Here is a 23,451-nt window from a genome sequence, read left to right on the forward strand (position 1 = left end):
TCAAGTTTGAAGTTTTATTTAATATTTGATTGGTCACCTATCCTGGATTCTAGGCGATATACAGTACAATAATAAAAAGGGGGAGTACCAAAATTAAGACAAAGACATATACAAACAAAATACGTAGAACCAACATACATTTTTCAACGTTCATTAAGATATGATAAAGCGTTACTTTCTGGAAATTCTTAAAATTCCTGAGAATTCTTTACCACCATTGTCAAGAGTGTATTATTTGCCTATAAAGAATCAGGATTCTCAAAAGAAAGATGATGATGGAAAACCACAGGCAAGTTCTCTGGATGTTACAGCTTTATTGGAACAATCTGACAGAGAGGTGGCTAGTCCAGCCACTCTCTTATTGACTGTGGCTTTGGCTCCAGACAAAGATTGGATCCTTAAACTTTTCTTCAAAAATAGATCTAGACTTCCTTAGTTTCCGTATTCAAATTTTTCCTGATGTTTCGAGAGAAACTCAAAAGAGAAGAAGGGAATTTTTATTATTGAAACCAGGAGTGACCCAGATAAGGGGGTTCTTTTTCCTTAGATACCCTTGTAAATGTGTAATCAGATATAGTACTTTTAAATATATTTTCTTTGAACCGGCTCATCTGACGGCTTTCCTTTCTATGAAGCGCCTTGAAAAAGGAGAAATATCTGTGTCCAAATAATAATTTAAGCTCTCTTTCAGCAACAGATAATGTGATTTGGTTTGATTGTATATTGTACTTTACTCACTCCTAATTCTTAAGTCTTGGATTCAATTTTGAGGACTAGTGTGTGATTAAGTTGAGGAATATATTTCTTATGAAGTTTTGGTTTATTTTCAGGATTGAAAGTAATTAATTCTTATGTTTTCTTGATTGCACTTTCTGTACAAGATGATATGCTTGTTAAATAGTTTGAAAACTTATTAAAAAAAAAGAACCGCTTTTAAGAAGCGACCGCCCCCTCCTCGCTTGTTCCTTCCCCCTCCCTTCCTATCCCAAACTTTTAACTTTTTTTTTAACTTCGATGTATTTTTTGAATTTTCCCTTCCCTCAGCACCTTCCGTATCAACCCCTCCCCTGTTGTCTTTGTTTTCTCCATGTATTACCCCATTTTATTTTAACTATTTTAAACTCCTATTTTACTATTGTAAACCGACCAGATACTTGCTGATGGCCGGTCTATCAAACTGTAAATAAGTTTATTAGGTTTTTATATACCACCTATCAAGGTTATCTAAGCGGTTTTACATCCCGGCGGGCTCACAATCTATCTAACATACCTGGGGCTATGGAGGACTGAGTGACTTGCCCAGGGTCACAAGAAGCAGCGCAGGGTTCGAACCCACAACCCCAGGGTGCTGAGGCTGTAGCTTCAACCATTTTGCCACACACTTGGAAACAATTAATCAAAAGCGGAGAGGGATGAACTACAATAAAGTCGGCCGGTCTATCAAACTGTAAATAAGTTTACAAGTTTATTAGGTTTTTATATACCACCTATCAAGGTTATCTAAGCGGTTTTACGTCCCGGCGGGCTCACAATCTTTCTAACATACCTGGGGCTATAGAGGAACATAAGAACATAAGCAATGCCTCCGCTGGGTCAGACCTGAGGTCTATCGTGCCCAGCAGTCCGCTCACGCGGCGGCCCAACAGGTCCAGGACCTGTGCAGTAATCCTCTATCTATACCCCTCGATCCCCTTTTCCAGCAGGAAATTGTCAAATCCTTTCTTGAACCCCAGTACCGTACTCTGCCCTATTACGCCCTCTGGAAGCGCATTCCAGGTGTCCACCACACGTTGGGTAAAGAAGAACTTCCTAGCATTCGTTTTGAATCTGTCCCCTTTCAACTTTTCTGAATGCCCTCTTGTTCTTTTATTATTCGAAAGTTTGAAGAATCTGTCCCTCTCTACGATCTTATAAGTCTCTATCATATCCCCTCTAAGTCTCCTTTTCTCCAGGGAAAAGAGTCCCAGTTTCTCCAGTCTTTCTCTCTCTCTCTCTCTCTCTCTCTCTCTCTCTCTCTCTTTCTGTCCCTCTCTACTCTCTCTATTCCCTTCATAATCTTGTAAATCTCTATCATATCCCCTCTAAGTCTCCTCTTCTCCAGGGAAAAGAGACCCAGTTTCTCCAATCTCTCAGCCCAGGGTCACAAGGAGCAGCGCAGGGTTTGAACCCACAACCCAAGGGTGCTGAGGCTGTAGCTTCAACCACTTCGCCACACACTTGGAAACAACTAAACAAAAGCGAAGAGGGATGAACTACAATAAAGTCTAGGAAAGAGAACATTAAAAGAGAAAACAATAGGAACGAAGGGGAACAGGCTTCATTACCACTGGATACCTTTTAGACAGAGAAAAGAAAAAGGGGAAAATCAGTGTTCGAAGGTGTCTTTAAAGAGAAAACATTTCAATACCCTTTTACATTTATCTAGATTTTTTTTTTCTTCCCTTCCATCGAACCTCTTTAATTTTCCTGGCCTGAGCAGCATCACGCATTTTCTGCCCACATTGGTGTCGGCTCTCTCTGACGTCACTTCCGGTTCCCGCACCCTGGAAGTGACATCGGAGGAAGAGCAGACACGAAGTAGGCAGCAAGTTCGTGATGCTGCTCGCATGCATGCAAAATCATTTAGCCGCATCCGCAGATGCCCTCCACGAGCCCAGTGGTTTTCAAAACCCGGACAAAGTGCTGGGTTTTGAAAACCCGTCCGGACACCTGAACAACCCTCTATAATGAGGACATGTCCGGGAAAATCCAGACATCTGGTAACCCTATCTGTACCCTTCTGCTCCATTGCCAAATCTATTTATTTATTTAATTTCTTATCTATCCCATTGTCCCTGAGGAGTTCAGAATAGAGAATGACACGGTGACAAAATTCATCACCGTTCCCATCCCCGCGGATAACCGCGGGAAATAATCCCATGTCATCTTCTAGTGTCTATTTCAACCTCAGTCCTTCTACACCAGCATTCTTCAAAGCAAAGCTTGCGGGTCAGTGGTTGTGGCCATTTATACTCTGATTCTTATGTGAGCCAAGGATAATGAAGCCATTGTGACATCACTGATGTGATTGGCTCTTAGAAACTGGTGGAATGAGGCATTATGACATCACAATATCTGCTCTGGATACCAGAGACTGTCATTCTGTAGTGTCTGTTTCAACCTCAGTCCTTCTACACCAACATTCTTCAAAGCAAAGCTTGCGGGTCAGTGGTTGTGCCCAATTATACTCTGATTCTTCCCTCTCTCCTTAAAGAATGACATGAAGATGGTTTCCCGCGGTTATCCGCGGGGACGGGAACAGTGATGAATTTTGTCACCGTGTCATTTTCTAGTTCAGAACAATTTACAAGTTAAACATACATGTTTTTTAAAAATATTCACTTCTCCCTCCGTATTTGCTGTGATAGGGGATTAACAGACCCGTGAATACAGAAAACCCACGAATAACTTTTTCATATATTATTCGCTGTTTTCTATTAAAAACCATCGTGAATATGGTGAAACCGCGAATAACGTGGTGGGAGACCTGGCCTGTTCCTGAAGGAGAGGCAAAACGCAGTGAAGAAAGTGCTGGGAATCGGCAATTTTTCTCTGTAAACGCTTGGAATCGACGATTTCTCTATGCAAGCTGACACAATTTGGGGGGAGGAGCCAGCAAGCTATAAACCGCGTATAATCGAAACCGCAAATATGGAGGGAGAAATGTAACTGTTTATTGACAGCGGTAAAGAGAACACATACAGGAATCCAATACAGTAAGGTGAAGGCCCACAGCAGTAACACAAACAGCTCAAGAATGCAGAATAAGCAAAGTCAAGAACTGGAGTAACAATCGAAAGAGCAGGTGGTGACATGGCATACAAACTCAGGCAAACATGCTAGCCCTCATACGCCCCAACCCCACCCATAAACATACATATCGAGACGTTCAAGTATCTTACGGGCCGCATCGAGGCGGAGGAAGATATCTTCTTTTTCAAGGGTCCCACGACAACAAGAGGGCATCCGTCGAAAATCAGGGGCGGGAAACTACGAGGTGACACCAGGAAATTCTTTTTCACTGAAAGAGTGGTTGATCGCTGGAATAGTCTTCCACTACAGGTGATTGAGGCCAGCAGCGTGCCTGATTTTAAGGCCAAATGGGATCGGCACATGGGATCTATTCACAGGGCAAAGGTAGGGGAGGGACATTAGGGTGGGCAGACTAGATGGGCCCTGGGCCCTTATCTGCCGTCTATTTCTATGTTTCTATGTTACATATTACATAGTTGATAGGTTACAATTTGACATAATTGCAGAACAAGTTTACTATGCAAGGTTGTATCCTAAGTTGATAGAAACTAGGGATCTAGTGCAAACATTTAGATTTTCCAGGTTACAATTTGCATAGTTATCCTTGGCAGGGCATGTGTTTTCAATACAAGTTCTTAACTTAATGTGACACATTTTGAGATCTAGTACCGATATACATTTCTCTGCAGTCCATTTGTCATGGGTAGGTAATGGCTGTTACCCTTTTGTGTGTACGGGAGCCTGCTAAAATGTGATAGCGTAAGGCAGTGTTTCTCAACTCGGTCCTGGATTACCCCCTGGCCAGTCAGGTTTTCAGGATATCCACAATGAATATGCAGAACCTTGATTTGCATGCACTGCCTCCATATTGCGGGATAGAAGACATCAATGTAATGTAATGTAATGTAATTATATGCAAAATTCTTTCATGCATATTCGTTGTGGATATCCTGAAAACCTGACTGGCCAGAGGGGTCCTCCAGGACCAAGTTGAGAAACACTGGCGTAAGGGACATATACCTGATGTAACTATCATTGTCTTTACGCCAGTTTTTAGTAGTCAGGAATATGTCCCAGTTTTTATCTGTGAAGTCTTTTAGAATGATATCTTTGTTATTTATTGGTCTGGCATTTATGAGGGTGATAGATATGTCTTTGTTGTGGGGGTGTATGAGGAAAATAAGATTCCTCTCAGGTTGTGGGGGCTGTGTTGGGAGGGTTTTTTGGGGGTCAGCATATCTGCCCTTATTGATAACTGGGATAGGAAATCACATAAAGGCCAAGATCAGAAGTGCCCACACTTTTTTGGGCTTGCGAGCTACTTTTAAAATGACTGAGTCAAAATGATCTACCAACAATAAAATTTAAAAAACCACAAAACACTGTACGCAGAGAAAATGTTAATTATCATTTATATTCCAGGGTATTTTCAAAGAGGTCAAGTCAGATGACTTTATGTGTCACCTCAGTAACAACTATACAAAAATAGACAAATATATCCCTTCCCTTTTTTACTAAACCGCGATAACAGTTTTTAGAGCATGGAGCTGCAGTGAATGCCCCGCGCTGCTCTCGACGCTCATAGGTTTCCTGCGCTAAAAAACACTATTGCATTTTAGTAAAAGGGGGCCATAGTGTAAAATATAGACAGCAGATATAATTTCTGAAAACGGACACATTTTGATCGCAAAATTGAAAATAAAATCATTTTCCTACCTTTGTTGTCTGGTGATTTCATGAGTCTCTGGTTGAAATTTCTTCTTCTGACTGTGCATCCAATATTTCTTCCCTTCTTTCAGCCTCCTGTATGCTTCTCCTCCAGACCTCATTTCCCCGCCCCCAACTTTTTCTTCCTTTCTCCCTGCCCCCTTCTTTCTTTCTGTCTCCCTGCACCCCTTTCTTTCTGTTTCCCTTCTGTCTCCCTGCCCTTCCTTTCTTTCTGTCTCCCTGACTGCCCCCTTTCTTTCTTTGTCTTTCTTTCTCCCTGCCCTCCCCCAAACCACTGCTGCCACCATCGGGGAACAGGTCCCCAAGCCACCGCTGCCGAGTTCTGCACTCTCCCTGCTTCCTGACATGGTAATCAGAATGCAGAAGCACTGGGCCGACCAGCCTTCCACCCCAACGTCAATTCTGACATTGGAGAGGAAGTTCCGTGGCAGCCAGGCAGCGATTGGCTGGCTCGGAACTTCCTCTCCGCCGTCAGAATTGACGTCGTGAGGGGGAAGGCTGGTCGGCCCGGCGCTTCTCCATCCTTTTTACCGCGTCAGAAAGCAGGAAGAATGCGAAGGCAACGCGAGTATCACGGAGCCCGGGATAGGCTCCGCTATCAACTCACGTTGCCTTCATGATCGACCTTTTGGGCACCCATGGGCAAGATTATTATAAGTTTAAGGTATAGCATTGGGGCTGTTGAATTATACTTATTTTTAATTTAGTTACTAGACTCCGCTCCTTTTATCATGCTGCATCGTATGCCTGGAATAAACTTCCTAAGTTGGTACATTAACCTCTGTCTCTGTCCCATTCAAATCTAGGCTAAAAGCCCACCTTTTTGAGGCTATTTATGAACTCTTATCCCCTATTCAGCTGTTTTAATCATGCCAGCAATAACTCCTCAATCCCTTGATTGTCCTGTGTTTCTGTAAGCTCTGTTGAGCAGGGAGAGTCTCATACATGCTTAGCGTACAGTGCTGTGTACATTTAGTAGCACTAAAGAAATGATAAATAGTTGTCATAGTAGTAGAAAAAATATTTAATGCAGTTAAATAAAAGTTTAAATGTTGGCTTGAAGACAACTGATGGTTCGTGCAGAGTCATTCTTGTTTGATAAATTCCTCTGAAGGTCTATTAGATGAATTTATCTATTATTGTTTTATTATTTGAGTAAATCAGTATGGTGATGGGTCAAAACCACGAGGACAATGGAGCGCTGACAATCGCGCGCAGGACATCTGTGCGCTGGATTTAAAAAGTATTTGAAAGCGCTCCGAGGGTGTGTGTGTGTGGGAACCCCCCCACATTACTTAGAACTGTTGGCGCTCCCGTTGGGGGTAGGGAGGGGACCCCCCATTACAGAGGAAACTGTACTTTTTCCCTAAAAACCAGGGAAAAAGGCTGTTTTCTCTATAATGGGGTGTTCCCCCCCAACATCCCCCCCAAAGGGAGTGCAAACAGTTCTAAGTAAAGTGTGTGTGTGTGTGTGGGGGGGGGGGTCGCCACCCAAATCCCCCCTCAGAGCGCTTTCAGATACTGTTTAAATCCAGTGCTCAGACGTCCTGCGCGCCATTGTCAGAGCTCCATTGTCCGCGCGGCTTTGTCTCGCACGGTTTCATCTATGTACCAATCAGTATAGTGATTGTTGTTTGTGCTATACCTTTTTGCTTTTAGGCAACGTTTTTTTTCAAAACGTACCTTTAAAGCTCAACCGTTTGGTTCTTAAAAAAACAAATTTCAAGGTACCATTAAAATTCTTATCTATATGTATATTTATTACATATTTATGGTCTATTCCTTTGTATTCAATATTCGATGATTTATTCAATAGTGCTGGGCTTTATAGTGGTCTCCATATGTTTTCAATATATATTTCTCATTTATGATTTGGAATGTTCTTATGTTTTAAGCTAATGATTTTATATTTAGGGCTCCTTTTGCAAAGGTGCGCTAAGCGTTTTAGCCCGCGCTAAATATTAGCATGCCCTAACCACGCACTAAATGCTAATGTGTGCACGTTGGTCTATGGACACGTTAGAGGTTAGCGCGCACGTATATATTTAGCGTGCGCTAAAACGCATAGCGCACCTCAGTAAAACAGGGGGTTAGTTTATGTGTTTGTTTTCAGACTCCTGAGGAAGGTACCCTGAGCACCGAAACCCATGTAGTTCAGTCGTTGACTGTTTTTATGTTACTGACAATAAAGACCCCCCCTACTGGAACATCTCGACCGTCCCACTTTGTTTTGTCTATTTGATTGCTTCCGTGGGGATTTCCTGCCACTTCTTGTGGTGCAGCCAGGGTGAGAGACGCCCGGGGCGGTGGTGCCCCAACCCCGCCCTTGACTCCATCTCCCGCGTGCCCCCCTTTCCTTCCCTTGGATCTCTAGTTGAAGTTGTTGCTCGCAGAGGTCAACGACGTGCTCCTCGTGACCCCCGTCGGCTCTCCCTCTGATGTCGCTTCTTATGCGTGGTACCCGGATGTGACGTCAGTGGGAGAGCCGACGGGGTCTCGAAGAGCACGTTGGTGACTGCCATGAACAACGACTTCAACTAGAGATATGGGGGAAGGGAAGAGGGGGCGTGTGTGTGGAGGGGATGAATGGGCAGAGAAGAAGAGAAGTGCTGTTGCTCCCACCAACATGGTGCCCAGGGCAGATCCCGCCCCTTACTATGTCACTGTGTCCTATACCTCCTGGAAAATTTTATGAGTGCTAATTTATACACGTCTTCCTCCGTATTCGTGGTTTCAGTATTCACGGTTTCAATTATTCACAGTTTTTAGCTTGCTGGCTCCTCCCCCCAAATTACATCAGCTTGCATAGAGAAATCACCGATTCCAAGCATTTACAGAGAAAATTGCTGATTCCCAGCACTTTCTGCACCTTGTTTTGCCTCTCCTTCAGGAACAGGCCAGGTCTCCCATCATGTTATTCATGGTTTCACCATATTCGCAATGGTTTGTAATAGAAAACCGCGAATAAAATATATGAAAAAGTTGTGAACGTAATTTTGTAAAACGGTCTAGAAAATTTTAGGGCTCCTTTTATTCAAATGCACTAGAAATTTTTAGCGTGAGCTGGCACGGTAAATGCTCCGACACTCATAGAATTCCTATGAACGTTGGAGCCCTTAACTCACCAGCCCATGCCATAAATCTCTAGCGTAGCTTGATAAAAAGGGGAGGGTTTAAAAAAAAAAGATAAAGATTTACATTGAGCCTTTCTAGATGTTTTCTTTCACTGGAAGATAAAAATGTTAATAAATTAAAGTGTGAATTTTTTTTTCACAAAAGGGGCTTTTTGTGCATCAAACTTCACAAAAACACTGGCAAATTCACAAAAATGCTCGCCTTTTTGCAAGATTACTGTGTGAAGCTCCCTGTATGAAAAACGTCTAAAAGGGGCCATCTGTTCATGTAAATTCCAGATTATTTAGCTGCTGCAGTGCAAATACATGCAAAAAAATTCATTAATGCAGAAGTTTCTAAACACTGGCATGTTTCACTCAACTTCACACAACAGTTTTTGCAAGAAAATACATTCCCCTGAGAAGCAGCTTGACACAGCTTGACCCTGCACTCTGCCCCGACTCTCCTGCTCTCTGCCCCGACTCTCCTGCTCTCTGCCGCCCTGCACTCTGCCCTGACTCTCCTGCTCTCTGCCGCCCTGCACTCTGCCCTGATTCTCCTGCTCCGTGCCACCCTGCTCTCTGCCCCGACTCTCCTGCTCTTACCGCCTGACTCTCCTGCTCTCTGCCACCCTGCACTCACCCTGCACTCTGCCGCCCTGATCTCTGCCTTGACTCTCCTGCTCTCTGCCACCCTGCATTCTGCCCTGACTCTCCTGCTCTCTGCCGCCCTGCACTCTGCCTTGACTCACCTGCTCTCTGCCACCCTGAACTCTGCCCTGACTCTCCTGCTCTTGCTGCCCTGCTCTCTGCTATGACTCTCCTGCTCTCTGCCACCCTGCACTTTGCCTTGACTCTCCTGCTTCTGCTGCCCTGCTCTCAGCCCTGACTCTCCTGCTCTCTGCCACCCTGTTCTCTGCCCCAACTCTCCTGCTCTCTGCCACCCTGCACTCTGCCCTGACTCTCCTGCTCTTGCTGCCCCGACTCTCCTGCTCTCTGCCGCCCTGCACTCTGCCCTGACTCTCCTGCTCTCTGCCATGACTCTCCTGCTCTCTGCCACCCTACACTTTGCCTTGACTCTCCTGCTTCTGCCGCCCTGCTCTCTGCCCTGACTTTCCTGCTCTCTGCCGCCCTGTTCTCTGCCCCAACTCTCCTGCTCTCTGCCGCCCTGCACTCTGCCCTGACTTTCCTGCTCTCTGCCACCCTGCTCTCTGCCCTGACTCTCCTGCTCTCTGCCGCCCTGCACTCTGCCCTGACTCTCCTGCTCTTTGCTGCCCTGCTCTCTGCCCTGACTCTCCTGCTCTTGCCGCACCGACTCTCCTGCTCTCTGCCGCCCTGCACTCTGCCCTGACTCTCCTGCTCCCTGCCACCCTGCTCTCTGCTCCGACTCTCCTGCTCTCTGCCATCCTGCACCCTGCCCTGACTCTCCTGCTCTCTCCCGCCCTGCTCTCTGCCCCGACTCTTCTGCTCTCTGCCACCCTGCACTCTGCCCTAACTCTCCTGCTCTCTGCCCCGACTCTCCTGCTCTCTGCCCCGACTCTCAAGCTCTTGCCGCCCCGACTCCGTGGTTTTAACCCACGGGTTTAAAGTGGGGCTGCACTATAGCGTGTTCTGTTAAGTTCCAGAACACGCCACTGTGCAGCCCCGCTTTAAATCCAAGGGTTAAAACCACGGGCTTGTGAAAAAGTAAAGTTTCCAGCTCTGTTTAATAAAGTTTCCAGCTCTTTGCGCGGAGAGCATGTGCAGACCATCTACAGGCAAAGAAGATGGTCTGCGCATGCGTCAGGATCGCTCTCCACTGATCCATGCGGGGGGGTGCCTCCGATCACCCCCCTTTGCATGAGGACGCGTTGTGGATCAGTCGGTCTACTACGGATCGCCCACGGATCAGATAGGATCGGGAAGGTTAGTGAATCTAGGCCTAAGACATCTATAGGAATATAATGGGCATCTTAGTGTTTAGCATGCACTTATCGTTAGCGTGCACTAAATCACTTAGGTCCATATTCTATAAACGTTGCCTTAAATTTGGCGCTTAACCTAAGTGGCGAAGCCATTTAACAATCATTTAAAAACAAAAATATAGGCGTCTACAAAACCAGCGCCTAGATCGTATTTACGGGGGCGCCTTACAATGCCTATGATTGAAATAGGTATGGCTAAAACCGAAAATGGCCTTAGGCATCCTTAGGCACCTCCAGAGATATGATTCATATTGACCATAGGCACTGGAAATGGCCTCAAAAACCTTGGCCTACATTTCTGGCGCCAATGTTTGGGGTAGCTGCGATTCTATAAATGGCGATGTTGCATGATTGACATGCGATGGGTACCCATGTTTTAGTCAACTACCACCGATGACACCATTCAAAGAGTCTGGCCCTTAGCGCCCATTACGAACCCCACCCCCTTACTTTTTTTTTAAGAATAGCGTTAAATGTCGCCTTTCATCGATTACATGCTTTGATGGTGCTTGAGAGGGGTCGGGTGCATGCTTCCTTCCACCAATCTAAATTCTTCTTGAGGGTCTGAGGTCCTTATGTATATTCTTTGTCTCCTAGAGCCCGTAGTCTGATACTAAATACTTTAACCCTCTGATCCCTTTCAGGCGGTGAGAGAGTCAGCGCCCTTTCTTATTTTGTTCCTCCTAGCTGTTCCTCCTCCTCCTCTCTCTTTTTTTTTTTTTTTTTTTTTTTGTGTGTCCGCGCGTGTCTTTCTGTATTGGTTGTTGTTGTGTTGGTCCTTGTCTTGCTGGGCTATTGCTGGCTGTGGGGTGGGGGAGGGGGAGGTCCCCCTTTGCAGTATTTCAGGGCCCATCAGAGTTCAGGGCCCTGTCGTTCTAGTTCTTGTTTGGCACTGTTGGGACCTCGCCTGTTTGCGGGGTTTGGGGTACTTGCTCCTTTCTTATGTTCTCTATAGCTTGTAGTTTTTTTCCTTTCCCCTGACGGTGCCCCTGGCTGCCTGTCCTAGTTGCGTCTACTCTTATACGTCATTGCGCCGGGAAGCGGGTTGGGGGGGGCACTGCCTATTGTTTTGTTTTTTTCCATATGTGCTCTTTACCTGCTCTTCTTGGGAGGGGTAAGGGGGTTATTGCATAGGGGTTTCTGCCTCTACAATGCAACAATCTTGAACATTTACTGTTACTTCTATTGTATTCTTTGTTGATTTCTCTGATTGTTCAATAAAAAATTGTTTTCTCCCAAATGTCGCCTTTCAATCAAAAGAGGTTCACAACATGAAATCTGGTGGTAACCTTAATGATAAAATTGGAATTCTGTAGAGATTTAGCAAGAGAGGAATTTTTTGGGACCAGTTGATTTTTGTGCTCTTTGGCTTCTCTGATCGAAGCCCAATAGGATGAAGGCAATTGTGTGAGAAGTCTGGACTCAATACCAGTGTGATGAGGGTTTTTGTTCATATTCTAACTGACGCAGTTTCTTCTCTATTTTAGGATTCTTGTGCTAGAGAATTTCTGGAGAAGTCCTTAGAAAGAGAAGAGAAAAAACCCCAAAAGAATTCTGGGAGGAAAGAGACCATCATGGGAGCCCTTTCCGAGAAGACTGGTAAGCTGCCAAGTCAGCAGCTGGTGCTTTACCCTAGATGGTATAGACTGACACAAGATTAACAGAGCAAAAATTTGCAGGTAAGAGTAGGTGGTGTTTTTTTTGTTTTTTAATAGATAATGTCTTTTCATAGGCAGCAGATGAGATAAACCACTGGGACCATTACCAAACCAATTTTTCTCCACATAGCACCAGCAATGAGAAAACCTAGGGGGGCAGTGATGGGGATTGGTTTGTTTGGATCCCCACCCAAGTATACAGATTTTCTATCATTCCTGTCTTTTTAAAAAATTTATTTCCGTCGCTTTCTCTCTTACTATCCAGAAGTTTAAGGTGACTTACAACACAAGTTGGTTACAGATAGCTGTTATGCACACTTTCAAAAGGAGAGATTGTTTACCTTTTCATCTGCAGCTCCAGTATGGTGGAATAACTGTTCTGGAATATTATGATTATGTACTATGAAGTCCACCTTTTAAAATCTTTTGAAGACACATTTATTTGTTAGAGCATTTCTGTCAGTCTTCTTCCTCCCCTCTCCTCTGTTAAACTAGATGTTATAGGGAGAGTGACGTTCTTCTTGGCTTCACATCCCGAGTCAGTCCATGCATTCATTTCGGGTATTTTTCTACCCCCAAGAGGTCTGCAGTATGTTGAGACATATAAAAAGTTAGTGGTTTTTAATTTCCACTGAACAGGAATATCTACCAAATAGAATAACTTTTTTTTAAGAAGTTTCAAGACTGACTCTTTAATCTCCCTCCCACCCATATTAGGCGTTTTTGATTTTAAGTTGTCTTTGAAGTACTTTCCTGCTGCATGGATTTCTTAATGCTCATACATTATTTGAATAGAAAGTGTGTCATATTTTCCCATTATTTCACATATACAACAATCAGATATTATGCTGAGGAAGTAATGCTCACAACCCCTGGGGCAGAAGGTCATGAATAAGGGTGACACTTAGTGGTGAGATTTAGAACTTACAATACCAGGTTCTGGAAGGAGCCCTAGCACCTGGCTTCCACTGCTGCAATGTCCAGGCTAGGAATGATGGTTGGTTATATTAAAATAGTAAAGAAAAAAAGGAAAAAGCCCTGAATAGTTGCAAATGAAGACTAATGGCACTAGAATCTGCCCTCCCCCCGTGGTTCCAAATAAGATGGAAATATAAGAAAAAAAGGAGTCATTACCAAGCCTATAAAACAAAAGTGCCTTATCCTACCTCTCTGCTCAATATCTTAGTCTGCTATTCAGCAATACTTGTCTGAGTAGTAGATTTATTTATTCAATTTTCTATACCGTTCTCCCCGGGGAGCTCAGAACGGTTTACATGAATTTATTCAGGTACTCAAGCATTTTTCCCTGTCTGTCCTGGTGGGCTCACAACCTGCCTAATGTACCTAGGGCAATAGGGGGAATTAAATGACTTGCCCAAGGTCGCAAGGAGCAGCGTGGGTTTGAACCCACAACCTCAGGGTGCTGAGGCTGTAGCTTTAACCACTGCGCCACTCTAGAAATCAAAATATAGCAGCAGTGAGCCAAGTATAAGACAATGAAGCCACTGTGACATCACTGATGAGGTTGACTCTTAGGCATTGGTGGAATGAGGCATTGTGATGTCACAATACCAGCTCTGGTTATCAGGGGCTGAAACTTTTCACACAATCTATTTATTCTATACTGCTCTCCCAGGGGAGCACAAAATGGTTAACATGAATTTATTCAAGTACTCAAGCATTTTTCCCTGTCTGTCCTGGTGGGCTCACAACCTGCCATGGGGGGGTTTAGGTGACTTGCCCAAGGTCACAAGGAGCAGCGTGGATTTGAACCCACAACCTCACGGTGCTGAGGCTGTACAAGTGCCACTGGCTGGGGCTCCACCCATATTTTCAGCAGCATTTTCCTGATAATGCTGCTGAAAATCGCTACAGACCACTCCAGTTGCATCTGGATAATGCCGGGGCAGTGTTGGGATGGAGAATGGACAGCGCTGGAGTTTTTCTGAAGACCTAAGAGCATAGCAAGGGGGAGGGCGGGAGCAGGACAGACGGTGCCCGCGCCTCTCCTCTTCTCCACCCGCCCACTGTGCACCAACCTCAGCTCTCCTTTTGACATCACTTTCTGGTTGTGGGACCAGGAAGTGACATCAGAGGGAGAGCTGAAGACGGCGCAAGCAGCAGGTAGGAGATGCAGCCTGCTGCCGGCGGAGATTTGAAGAGGTGTGGGATGGCAGGGGGCATGGCGGGGAAGAGTGCTGGGGAGGGGACGCACAGTGCAGCGAGGCTGGGTGCCTCTTTTCCTCGCTATACCACTGCCAATGTGGCCTGGATAGTGATTGGAATACTGGCATTGAGTATCATCATTATCTGGATGATGCCAGCATCTCTACCCTGATATTTAGTGGCAGTCCCTAGATACTAGCAAGCATAGCATATTTATTTATTTATTTGGTTCATTTTATATCCTGTCCTCCCCAATGAGCTCAGAATGAGTTACAGGTAAACATACATAAGGCATAGATAAACGGGTTAAATTGACATATAATAATCCAAAAAAATAGTTGAATGGTATATACCAGGAGTGTCCAACAGGCTTCCCTGGGCTGCATTGGCTGAAAAAATGTTTCTGGGGCCGCGCAAATGCTGCAGCAAGACAGAGGAGGGAGCTGACAAGACCATAAACACCTGGGGGCAGCAGAGGAAAACACTGCATCACTCTTGACCGAGGCCGCACAAAATACTTCACAGGGCCGCAGGTTAGACGCCCCTGGTATATACAGTAATATAACTTCACACAGAAAAAAAGACCATTCATAGGGAAGTAGTAGACGCAGCAAACAAAAGGCTTCCAATTGCTAAGGGAGAAAAACCTCAGTGTTGCTCAGAAAAAGTGAAAGGCAATAATAGCCAACCACCACTGGCTACCAACTACATATATTGACTCAAACGGGGCAAACACATCATGGGTATAAAAACTCCCACAGACTATAAGGCATTTTTAAATAGCATAATGTTTTTAGTGTAAACAATCCAGAAAATAAACTTCAAAAAAACACAAGAGTACTTATCTTAGCAAACCAAAGTCTTCAGATACTTGAGTGCCACTTGGGAGTATCATTGGAATTGCTAGAATTCTGCCATTCAGGTACTCAAGCATCAGAATCTTAGGCCACTTCCAGTGCATCCCAGAATGTATTTACCATATACAGTATACTTGAATATAAGTCGATCTGAATATTAGCCGAGACCCCCATTTTTCCCCTATAAGGAGGAACAATGATTGACTCGAATATAAATCAGGTGGCTTAATATTCAAGTACCCTGCCCTGTCAGGCTCTGCATCCAGCCCTCTTCCCTTCCAATCACTGTCAGGCTCTGTACCCAGCCCCCCTCCCAGGCACTGCACCCTGTCCCCCCTCCCTGCCCTTTCCTCGTACCTCCTCTGCAAATCCATGGTGGTCCAGAGGTGCAGCAGGCAGGAGCGAGCTTTCCGCGCTTCTGCCCCGCTGCTGACTCGGTCGGTGGTGGCTGCCGCATGATCGGGTTTCTTCAGCCGCTGAGCGGCGCCGAGCAGGAGCGGGCTTTGGTGCTGCTGCTCGGCACTAGCGGCTTCCTGACTGGCTCCCATGAATTCTTGAGAGAATTTGCAGGAGCCAGTCAAGAAGCCACTCAGCAACAAGCAGCAGCACCAAAGCTCGCTCCCCTGCCTGCTGCACCTCTGGACCACCAGGGATTGGCAGAGGAGGTACGAGGACAGGGCAAGGAAGGGGGGACAGGGTGCAGAGCCTGATGGCGGCCTGCAGTAATTCTGGGAGGGGGCACTGGCCTGTATATAAACCGGGACCACCATTTTTGGGCCAATTTTTTAGCCCCCAAATCCCGGTTTACATTCGAGTATATACGGTAATTCAAAAATCTAACGCTGTTCTTTATAGTTTAAAAGCGATTCGATGTCACCACCCTTCCACCCTAAACTCTGATCAGAATTGTATATAATAAACAGGACGTACTTTGGCAACAGTAGCACAAGGTACATCAAGCATCAAAAGATGATGTTGGAACACTGAGTGGGGTTTTGTTTTATTTATCTTTTTATTGTTATTTTTGTCCTTTTTTTTACATTTTAGAGATTGCATTTGTAAGTTTTTGAGTGTTGTGAAAATTGCTTCCAGTTGTGTAATAGAAGTGATTCATAAATTTAGCTAAATAATGCAATAAATCTGGATGTGTATTATTTGAAATGGAAAAGGTGACATCAACAGTATTTCTTATGTCATTTTGTATTATTTTGTGAATGAAGCAAAAGAAAAAAATGAAACAACGTCAGCGTTCTTCCATATTGTTTACAAATAGCAAGCAATGTCCTCTCAATGATTAAATCCACCTGCCAAACTTTTACGTTAAAATAAAGGTCTCAACCCCCTCTGGGTCAGCAGGTGCCATGTTTTAATTTGACACCGGTGGGCAGGGCCGGATTTTCCTATAGGCTAACTAGGCTTCAGCCTAGGGCCTCAAGATCAAGAGGGGCCTACATTCAAATTGTTAGCAAAATTAAAATGACACTATTCTAAAAACAATGAACACTAAAACACCGAACTGAAAATAAGGAGAAATTCTACGCTTCGGGATCAGAACCGGCACTGGCTGCAACGGGGCGCCGACTCGGCTTCTCCCTTTCTTTTTCTCGCCCTGGGAGGAGGATCGGGGAGGGAAAGACGTCAGTCCGGAAACAGCTGGGCAAAGCCCAGCCCTGCGGGGAGAGAGGCAAAACGTGGATCCGTCAGGACAGGGCGGCCCAGACTGGCATCGGGGGGGGGGGGGGGTTCAGGGGAAGGGGGATGGGAGGCAGGCAGGCTGACATCGGAGTGGGGGTGGGGGGGTTAATGGAAGGCAGGCAGGCAGGATGGCATGGGGGTATTCAATGGAAGGGGGATGGGAGGCAGGCGGGCATTGGAGGGGGGGTGAGGTGAGGAAGGACGCACTGGGGGCACTATGGACATAGGAAGGGGCAATGTTGTGTGTTATGTTTGATTAGTTATCGTTACAAGTACTATATATGGTGCTGAGAATAAATGTCCAAATAAGTGTTCTCGACTTTTTTTTATTTATTATCCGTGTCACATTTTTTATAAAGGTTAGTACCAATAACAACATGTTTCATTTAACATATTGATATATATCACAGTAATGATGTATTTTATTATCTCTCATGTAATTTACAAACCTAAAAATGGGAGGTGAAAGGGCTTCATAAGTGGAATAGCCGCCCTAGGGCCTCTTTTCATCTAAATCCGGCCCGGCCGGTGGGACAGGGGGTCAGCTGGGGGTCTCTCCGCATCCAGCCTCTCCATCCAATCATAGCACATGTAATGCAATGTTAAGTTGAAAAACAGAGCTAGACCTTTAAAACTCAAATGCAGGTCAAAAAACAAGTAGGACACTTGTCTCATCTTGCTATGATTGGATGGAGAGGCTGTATATGGGGAGAATTCTCCCGGTACAGTCTCCAGGTCTCTGAGTAAATTTTCTGTTTAGAGATTTAAGACTATTGACACTTAAGTGTAAAGACTGCTAGAATTCTAGAGGAGTCTACTATCTTTGCTACGTGTACTAGTTCTATGGCATGCACTAAAATGTGCATGCAAATCTCTCTCATGAATATTCATTGTGAATATCTTGAAAGTCTGACTAGGGTATTTCCAGGACCAGGTTTGGGAACCACCGGTTTAGAGCATAAACTCCTCCTTTTACAAAGCCACGGCAGTGACTGCCTTGTGGCAAGTGCTCCGATGCCCATAAAAACCCTATGGGCATCGGAGTGATTACTTTAGCAGCGCCTGCCGCCACTTCTTTGTAAAAGGAGCTCCGAATGAGCAAATAACTTGCACTGAAATAAGGGGGAAAAAAAACCCCCCAAACAATAAAAATATTTAAAATACAAAACATTGCAAAAATAAAAGAAAAAGGAAAATGTTGTTTGCACAGTCCTAGTTTTAATTGTTTTTCAATGGAAATGTGGGTCTTCTGTGGGGCTGGATATTTGGAGATGGCTGATGCAGTTTGAAAATCCTCTGTTGAGGTATTCTAATTATCAACGTCCTGCCCTATAAGCATTTTAAAAGTTTTACAGTAATACCTGTAGCTTTTCACTTCTTTGCAATATTGGCATTTTTTTATTTTTTTAAATAATAGATTTGATTGTCTTTTTCCATATCTGAATTTCTGTCTGTTGGATTCTATGAATAATAGAATAGGAGTAATTTGACTTTTATTACCTTTCAAACCAGACAAGGACCCTTAATTGTTTTTAGTAGTAATATTTTTAGCCATTTCTGAGGTTGAGATCTTTTCTTAGAAAATGATTTTATTGCTGGGGCAATATTGACTTTTAGCCAAAGCACTGCACAAACAAATATCCTTGTCTTTTTTTTTTTATTACTGTATTTATCATTTTCAAACAACAAAAAGCTCATGCAATAGATAATATACGAGGGGAGGTTGCTCTTTCTCCTCCCCCCTACTAGATTTTCATGTTTTAGCTGAGGGTCCTGTGTGTAGAAGAGGCCTCTCTCCCCGGTAGGAAGGGTGTATCTGAGATCTTTGAATTAGAGAATGACACGGTGACAAAATTCATTACAGTTCCCGTCCCCGCGGATAACCACGGGAAACCATCTTCATGTCATTCTTTAAGGAGAGAGGGAAGAATCAGTCTTAATGGGCCCAGCCACTGATCCTCAAGCCTTGCATTGAAGAAGGTTGGTGTAGAAGGACTGAGGTTGAAACAGACACTACAGAATGGCAGTCTCTGGTATCCAGAGCAGATATTATGATGTCATAATGCCTCATTCCAACAGTGCCTAAGAACCAATCACATCAGTGATGTCACAATGGCTTCATTATCCTTGGCTCACATAAGAATCAGAGTATGAATGGCCACAATCACTGACCCACAAGCTTTGCTTTGAAGAATGCTGGTATAGAAGGACCGAGATTGAAACTTGACATTACAGAATGACAGTGTCTGGTATCCAGAGCAGATATTGTGATGTCATAATGCCTCATTCCACCAGTGCCTAAGAGCCAATCACATCAGTGATATCACAATGGCTCACATAAGCATAGCCACTGACCCGCAAGCTTCCCTTTGAAGAATGCTGGTGTAGAAGGACCAAGGTTGAAATAGACACTAGAAAATGACATGAGATTATTTCCCGCGGTTATCCGCGGGGACGGGAACGGTGATGAATTTTGTCACCGTGTCATTCTCTACTTTGAATGCTGTCTGATCACCACAAGATCTGCATGCATAGAGAAAGAGTGAAAAAAAAAAAAGCCACTCAGAGGAGGGGTTATTTCCGCAGCTCTGCTGCTACTACTATTTATCATTTATGTAGCGCTGAAAACACCCTCCCCCACAATAATAAGAACTCCCCCTTCCCCCTGAAATGTACCCTCTCCCCCTGGTCTAGATAGGTCCATGGGGCCTAGGGTTGCCAGATGTCCGGATTTCCACGGACACGCCTCCTATGAAGACATGTCCGTGGGTCCGGACGGCTTTTCAAAGCCCAACATTTTGTCCGGGTTTTGAAAAGCCTCCTTAAATCGCATGTGAAAAATCCCGATGAGAGCAGGCATTGGGGGTGGGGGGAGGGGCGGGGGCAAGGCTAGGGCGGGACTGGGGGCAGGATTAGAGCGTTACAGGACAGGGATGGGTGGAACTGTGGGGGCTTGGTCTATGGGATCTGGATTTTCCGATTAGCAAATCTGGAAACCCTAACTGGGCCTATCTTCTATCCCTGGTGGTCCAGTGGGTGGGATGGGGGCAGGAACAAAGACCACTGACTCCTGCCTCTTATGGCTGCCATCAGAAAATGGCTGCTGCGACCTCTCATAGTAGCTTCATGGTACTACTCAGTTTTGCCCAGTAAAGTGGTTAGGGTTGTTCTTTTCCTTGTCACCCCCCTGCTTACCTACAGCCATAGGAAGTCTTGACTAGGGGCCTTGGATAACTGAGCCTGGCATCGTTTACCTAAAAAAAAAAAAAAAAAAAAAAAAAGAGGACCTGGAGATCAGAAGTGATTGAGGATCTCCCCCATTGTGTGAAGACCCCCCCCCCCATGATTGCAGATGAGGTATGAAGGATGGGAAGAAAATATGATGGGGCAGTTGTTAGCTGGGAAGGGGGGGGGGGGTCCTGGGCTGGCTGCCAATGCTTTTGTTTTAAACACAATGAAACAAGCAACAGAAACAAATAGAACGGAATATAATTCCCCGACCAAAGAAACAAAATGAAAAATACTTCCTAGCAAGCCTCTAGTAAAAAAAAATGAAGCGATCAGTCTATCATTGTACAGTAATCAAAGTGCCTAAGGTCTGTAGTGTAGTGTACTCAACTGATTAGACCAGGGGAAGGCAAGTCCAGTCCTCGAGAGCCACAGGCAGGTCAGGTTTTCAGGATATCCACAGTAAATATGCCTGAGATAGATTTGCATCTCAAGGAGGCAGTGTGTGCAAATCCATCTCATACATATTCATTGCCTGCCTGTGGCTCTCGAAGACCAGAACTGCCGACCCCTGGACTAGACAATACAAAGCCATCAACCCAGTTCTGCCAGAGTAGAGTACAGAAGGCCATATCTAGGCTCCCTGAGAGTTATCCAATGCAGGAAAAGCAGACAGCTTCTATTAGGATACTGATAGTGCCTAAAATACAGTGTCATAGCTTTATTGGGTGGCTAGTAATGATTTTCAGATACTGAATCCTCACCCCTGGAAATGCTGTTTTTAAAATCCTATATGGTATCTTTACATCTCTCCTTCCTTTATCTTGGAATGCTTACAGACTTTCTTTTGCAAGAGGTAACCAACAATTTAAATTATCTCTTCCTTCCAAAAAAAGAGATTAAAGGAGTCAAGATTTTTAGTCAATCTCTGATCCTTAAGTTTTCTCAACTTTGGAATGATCTTCCATTTCTTGTAAGGAGTTCCGGCTCACTTCAATTTTTTTGCAAATCTTTAAAAACTACTTTATTTCCTAAACACTTTGAAAATTAATTTCCTGAAATTTAGTCTTATTTTTTAATGGTTTTTATTTCTTGAGTTAATTATTGTAAACCGAGTCGAGCTTTCTTAGAATGATGACTCGGTATATAAAGCCAAGCCTTAGATTAGAATAGATTCGTTATGCTTCTCTTGGCGCTTCCGAGCTAGCAGAGAATGCAGTGCTATACTTGAAGCTGCCTTGCATGACATAAGTTCTTTCAGCAAGTGGTGTTTTTCTTGTCTGCAAACATGCAGATGTCTGTTCCTAGGCTTCTATTTAGGATACAAGTATCTGCAGCCCACGCTTGCTACCACCTGAACCAATCCAACCAACCAGTACAAAAAAGTCAAAAAAAGCGAGCTAAGAAGTAACAAGTGGTAAGCACTCGAGAACTATTAAAAATGATTGTTCTTCTACTACTTCTGATGTAGAGTTAAAAGGATAAATCCAATACCAAAGTGAGTGTTGAACAAAGTGATAGCTATGTGCTTCCAAGAATGGGGGGGGGGAGAGGGGGCAGTATTGAGTGCCTTCTCCTTTCCCAGCTGCAAAGTGCATGGCTATTTCACTGCACATCCTTTGTAGCTAATTTTCAAAGAGCAACGACACAGGGGGGGTCTAGGATGATTCATCGCGGCCGTTTCAATACTGAATCGTCATCCCCTTGATGAAACAGCTGCAAAGATTGAGTCTGGGAGCTACAGCAGGGCACCTTTGAATTTTGGTGATGCCCCCCTCTCCTCTCTGCCAGCACCTCTCCCTGCTCCTGTGTCCACGGCGATGACGGAAGGGGACAATCCAACATGGCTGTTTCATCGCAGCCACGCTTAATCATCCCACGATGAAATGGTCACGGTGAATTGGCCCATTCCAATACCAAAGTATTTTTATAATTCCAATGCTCTCCAGACTCGCTTCCTCTCCCCAAATGCTTTTATTTTAAAAAATCAGCTGAAAGTACACGCACTGTGTAAGCTTATGCATTTTCTTAGCATAACCAAGGAGAACGGTTTTCAGCTATGCCAATTCACCCATGCTTTGGAAATTGACCTCAGTGGACTTCATGAAAAAGTGTCTCTTCCGCTTCTGAAGTGACCTTGAGTCCCAAGGCCTGCAAAACAGTTACCTAGAGAAGTTTTCCATTTTTCTACCATTTCAACACAGTTTTCGATCAAATTTTAGCACTGAAACTCTTCTGTTGTCATTAATTTCAAAAATTCAAAACTTACTGTCACAAAATAAATATGCAATACTATTACAGTTTGACCTTTCAGCGCCGTTTGACGTAGTACATCATGATATTCTGATCTGTAGACTTTCTGAAATAGGTTTAGATCAAAAATGTTTTGGACTGGTTTACCAAATTTCTATCACTTCGTTCTTATGTGGTAAATATTGATGGAAAAACATCTGCTTCTTGGAAATCTACATATGGTGTTCCACAAGGCTCTCCATTATTGTCAATACTTTTTAATGTTTATATGACCTCACTAAAGAGCTTAACAAGATTTGAAACAATATTTACATATGCGGATGACATCTTTATTTTACTCGAAGTTGATTCTGGTCTAAACAATTTAGGATCAAAAATAGATCTGTGTTTCCAAACTTCAAGCATGAGCAATTTCTATCCAAATGAAATTTACCCCCTCTTCTATTACTGCGCTAGCAGTTTGCAGCGCAGAAAACCGTGCTGAATGGCGCGGGCTGCTCCCAACGCTCATAGGAACTCTATGAGCATCAGGAGCAGCGTGGGCCATTCAGCGCGGCTCACCAAGCTAAAAACTGCTAGCGCAGTTTCATAGAAGAGGGGGATTAATGCTGCTAAGACAAGATTGTTGTGGATTGGTCCGAAGCTCGAACAGCTTCCTTGTTCTGTTACCTTGAAATCAGGTGTATCCTTGCAAATTGAATTTTCATCCAGATTCTGGGAATCATAAGAACATAAGCAATGCCTCCGTTGGGTCAGACCAGAGGTCCATCGCACCCAGCAGTCCACTCATGCGGCGGCCCATCAGGTCCAGGACCTGTATAGTAATCCTCTATCTATACTCTTATATCCCCTTTTCCTTCAGGTAATTGTTTAATCCCTTCTTGAACCCCACTACCGTACTCTGTCCTATCACGCCCTCTGGAAGCGCATTCCAGGTGTTCACCTCTGGGTGAAGAAGAACTTCCTAGCATTGGTTCTGAATCTGTCCCCTCTTAAT

The 23,451-nt window shown here is 44.4% G+C and overlaps 1 protein-coding gene across 1 annotated transcript in view; it reads left to right on the plus strand.

Annotated features, from left to right (window-relative positions):
• The window catches only part of ZBTB7C (zinc finger and BTB domain containing 7C), a 515,986-nt gene that overhangs the window by 84,238 nt on the left and 408,297 nt on the right, over window positions 1-23,451 (plus strand). The window contains exon 2 of the mRNA XM_033934830.1: window positions 12,085-12,276. The gene's annotated coding sequence lies outside the window, so the exon portion shown is untranslated. The remainder of the gene's footprint in view (window positions 1-12,084; window positions 12,277-23,451) is intronic.

This window comes from Geotrypetes seraphini, chromosome 1 (assembly GCF_902459505.1).
Source record: "Geotrypetes seraphini chromosome 1, aGeoSer1.1, whole genome shotgun sequence".
Taxonomy (NCBI): Eukaryota; Metazoa; Chordata; class Amphibia; order Gymnophiona; family Dermophiidae; genus Geotrypetes; species Geotrypetes seraphini.